This window comes from Humulus lupulus, chromosome 1, assembly GCF_963169125.1.
Source record: "Humulus lupulus chromosome 1, drHumLupu1.1, whole genome shotgun sequence".
Classification (NCBI taxonomy): Eukaryota; Viridiplantae; Streptophyta; class Magnoliopsida; order Rosales; family Cannabaceae; genus Humulus; species Humulus lupulus.
This window is the reverse complement of record NC_084793.1, coordinates 119,914,180-119,919,002: the sequence shown is the minus strand read 5'-3', so window position 1 is coordinate 119,919,002 and position 4,823 is coordinate 119,914,180.

Below are 4,823 nucleotides of genomic sequence, written 5' to 3'. Positions count from 1 at the left end.
TGGGAGTTTTTTGTTGGAGGTAGCGGAGTCATTGTTTGCTCGTTTTCCCTCGTTTTTACCACAATTTTCCCACCATTATTAGGCTTGCTCGTATTACTACCAACCTTGGTGTGATCCTCCTTCATGTCTGCTGCCACCCCTTTTTCCTTTCTTTCATTGGCAATGGAATCCTCTAACATAATGTATTTATTTGCTCGATCAAGGAATTCTTGAGTGGTCTTAACTCCATTCTTTCGTAGGTTGTTCCATAAAGGGGACTACCTTTTTACTTCTGCTGTTATGGCCATCATTTTCCCTTCGTCACCAATAGATTTGGCATGAGTAGCTGCTCTCATGAACCTTTGTATGTATTATTTTAAAGGTTTTTTTATCCTTTTTTCGTATATCTACTAGCTAGTTGGCCTCTGTTGGGTGTATGTGAGCAACATAAAACTGCCCGTAGAATTCCTTGATGAACATCTACCAGGAAGTAATTGTAGCAGGTTGGAACTTAAATTACCATTCTTGAGCAGCATCAGACAAGGTAGCAAGGAATATCCTACATCAAGTATCTTCGGATACTTTTTGAATATCCATTTGTATCTCAAACTTATTAACGTGAGAAACAAGGCCTTCTTTTTTAGTGTAACTAGGTAGGACTGAAATTTTAAACTTGCTCAGGACTTCTGCATGAGCAATCCTATTGATAAATGGAGTGCACTTCCTTTGATCATATTCAATGTCAAAATTTTTGTTCCCTACAACACTACACCAATAACCCCATTTTAAAATACATGAATACAACACTAATGAAAAAGTATTATAATTGAGGTAAAAATATGGGCGGCAAACACACACTAAAAAAGCGCTCTAATTTATTTCTGGGAAAGACACCGTTTTTCCTTTTATTTATTATTTCTAACTTTACAACAGAGGTCAACCCTTTCCATCTCTCTTACCTCTTCCCATTAACTCAACTAGGTCATCTCCTAAATCTGCTTAAAAATGAAATGCTCATCAGCCTGTATATTAAAAAAGAAATTGGGGAAGACCCGACGACTCTAGGTCCTGGATTGTTCTGGCATTTGCCACCAATCGGTTCAAGTCGTCAGAAATTGGGGAAGACCTGATGACTCTCTTCCTCCATCATCATCGCTCAGCTAGTTTGGAAGCCTCGACCAACCGGTTCGACTCGCTTGCTTCTCGTCTCTCACTGATTACGTAGTCTTCGGTCACCACCTTCACGGAGCCCTTCTTAGCGTCTTCAGTGGCGTGAGAGTGATGAAGGGGAATACGAAGAAGGGCCTGCTGAAATTATCTGGCAAGGAAATGAGATCATTTTCAAGAAGAAAAGGATCATGGTCTCGAAGAAAAACAGTCAGCTAGATGACTTAAGTAGAAAAGAGGTCTAGATATGAATATCAAGTTTGGGTTTCATTTGTGTATATATCGCCCTGTGAAGTGCTTTCTCATGTGGTTTGGCCAAGATTTAAAAACTCAATCTTATTATTTTCATTTTGCAGGATGTTGATAGGCCCACGTCTAATCCTCTTGCACCAGAATCTGAAACTTTTGCTAAGTATAAAAACTCATTGATGTCAGAACAACAATTGATTGAGAGTGTTGCCGAACAAGTAACCAAATTTCAGAACTGAACTGGTATTTCTCCTATACTGTGTATCATGTCTCTCCAACACTATTTGTTATCAAGTTCTCATCCATTAGGATCCATGAAAAAAGGTTTAGTCTCTTCCAATTACATTAATTCGAGAGTGGGATCTGTTATTAGTCTGTCTTATATTTTTTGAGTTTATCTATGTGTTCAACTCATTTTGTGTTTGCTCGTATGATTAAGAGGAACATGGCCTCTAAGTATTTTTTTTTGTATGACAGGATAAAGCTCATTGTCCTTTCCACTTAAGAACTTGAGCTTTTTGGTTTGGTCAGCGTTGTAGTAGAGTCCATTTCTACCCTGATAAATCTTACACTTTGCTTATCAAGAATATGCATAGTGGACCTGGCATTGCTTGGGAGCAGGATGAGGGGCTTGAGGTCTGTTAGCACTACTTTTGTGATTCTTGTATCTTTCTAATGGCTATGAAATTCTTCTATTTTTCATTGCATAAAGATTAAAATTTTTTTTAATCTCATCTCACTTCGTATTGTTGTTTGACGAGAGAAAGCATTTATTAAGTTCCTGATAGTAATGGTTTGAGTGAGTCAATCCTTTTAACTTATACCCTCTTTCATTTTTTCTTTTCTTCACTCTGAATGCTAACATGTAGAAGTTCTTTAGTTCCATACTATGTCTTGTCTGAAGCTTTTCTTCTATTGTTCTGGGGAATAGCATTAGTCATTGGTCTGGCTCTTGGAGGTTTCCTTGCACAGGCAGTGTTTCTTGGTGTATGAAATGAATATGGTAATTTTGTCACATTTACACATCATGTATTATTTTCTTTTTATAAATTTGTACAACAACCTGCAAAGAAGTTACCACATATTTTTTCTCAAGAATCACTGTTTGGGAGGTAAGAATGATCATTTTATCTATTTTAGATATTTATTTATTGGTTAATGTCTCATTGTCCTTCTCAAAAATTGTTCAAGTGTCTAACTTTAAACTTAAAAAAAATGATTTGATAGGTTTCCCTACTTTTTACCTTGCTTGTTCATATCAATGATCGCACTAGTGATAACTATTCTATGCTTTTGGCTTCCGGTATGTTCGTGTGTCTATTTTACTATTTTTTGTCATTATAACACTTTAAAATCTCTAAAAGTACTACAACATGATAGTGTTCGAAACATCGATATGAAATTTAAGGGGCAATATGAACATAAGACTTAGTTTAGTTTTTCAATCTTATTCTTGATTCAAGACTATGTTCATCTGATATTCAACTTCCATGTCCAGTCTTTCCTGTAATGATCAACTCAAGATCATCTCATAAGCTGAATTATTTTACTGACGTCACAGTTAAAGAATCACAAAGAAAATTCAAAGATTAGAAGATCCATAACTTTAGATCATTAAGCATGATTTTCTACTTACACATTTGTGGTTATGAAATATTGCTTGCTTATATTTGTGATAATTTCATAGAAAGATTCGATAGCATAATACTTTAAACGGAAAAGGGAAGAATATGTTTCTTTGGATTATTTTGGTAAAAGACTCAGCTCATAATCGTACTTGCAATGAAGGGTCTAAAGATTAGGTACTCAATGTCATATTGGGATCTTTTAGCTCCAACTATAAGAGTGATATTGTTTGATCTGTATAGTTAAAAATTAACACTAAAAAAATCTTACTTTTATTCATAACAAAATTTGTAACTAACAATGAAAAAAATGTGACTAAAAACATGTCAATATATATTTGTTTTCATAAAAAAATTATGTGCTAAAAGTATTAGTTGCAAAAGTTACAATTTGTTGTGATTAGATGTATCTTTAGTAGTCACAACAAAGTTTATTATTATAAATAATAAATTGTGATTAAACTTATATTAGTGATAATTTATGACTAAAGTTATTTTTTTTGTTACAAACAACTTTTTGTTGTGACTAACAAGTTGTGACAAAATGATAACTTTTCTGTAGAATAAGTACAATAGAGAACAAGAAATCCTCGTAAAGGAATGTCGAAAAGGTAAAAAAGTGTAGTAATGAGTAAAAGCTTGATGGTAATAATTTTCATAGGTGTTAGAATGTTGGAGAATCACACTAATCCTTGTCATAGATGGAGTTTCTCAGGCTTTAATCTGACTTGTACAAAAGGACGTATTTTTTTCTACAGTGATAGTTGTTTCAGGCTCCATCTAAAGAAATGCATATTGAGTAAAAGTTGGTCCACCACATACTCAAAAGTAGAAATAATAAAAGAAATTAATTTGACATTCAATACTATGTTTAGTATGATATCTTTCACATTTGATATGTTTAATCTTTATTGATCAACATACCTAACTACTTGCATGTGGTCTCAGGAAACACTTCACTTTCATAATAAAGTTGATCAACATGTCGCATTTCTTTGGTTTGTGCTATTGTATTGGTTTCTTGAATACACCATTAATCTGTACGTGGGTCTTTGTATTGCTGATGCACACTAGTATCTTGAATAACTAGAATGAATCTTTATTGATACCAAAACCAGATTACAAGGGGTTCCAAGACTTAGAGACCTTGGATTTCTCCATAAAGAATTCACTTTATAAAACAATACAAATAATCAGATAGATCCCCCTAGACCTGCCTACCACCTATGTATAGCTATTCTCTTCGGTCACTCAGGCTGACAACAATAAACTCTACCAATAAAACATTAGCTGACTAGGACAACTAATTAAACACTCAACTGCTGGGTCATCACATTAGACTTAAGGCTATTTATTGTTCTACACTTGCTGCCTTTTTCCGCATTGAGTATGTTAGGCATATCAAAGGCCTAACAATTGCCTACTGGTTTTGCAATATACAGAAGTCTTCTATTCTGTGAACTTGTACGATGGTTGTGTTCTCTAGGTTGTGTGTGAACTTATTTGGGTCCTAATGCTTGACTTTTGGTTTATCTTTGACCAGGCCGTGAATTTTACTCAAGTTCTTATTTCTTCATCAGCATGCTGTCATTTGATTATCTGTACTTGTACATATTAGAAATTGTCTCACATGTATGTTCTTGTTGAGTAGTTGTGCATGGCTAATTATCATGGAATATGTCAAAGAGAAGGTTAAGGAGAAGTCGCTGGTTGCAGGTTTGAGAGAATCTGGTACATTCTTGGATTCTTGTAATCTATTAAAATCTGATGTTGAAAATATTTTGGATAGCGAGGAGGTATTAA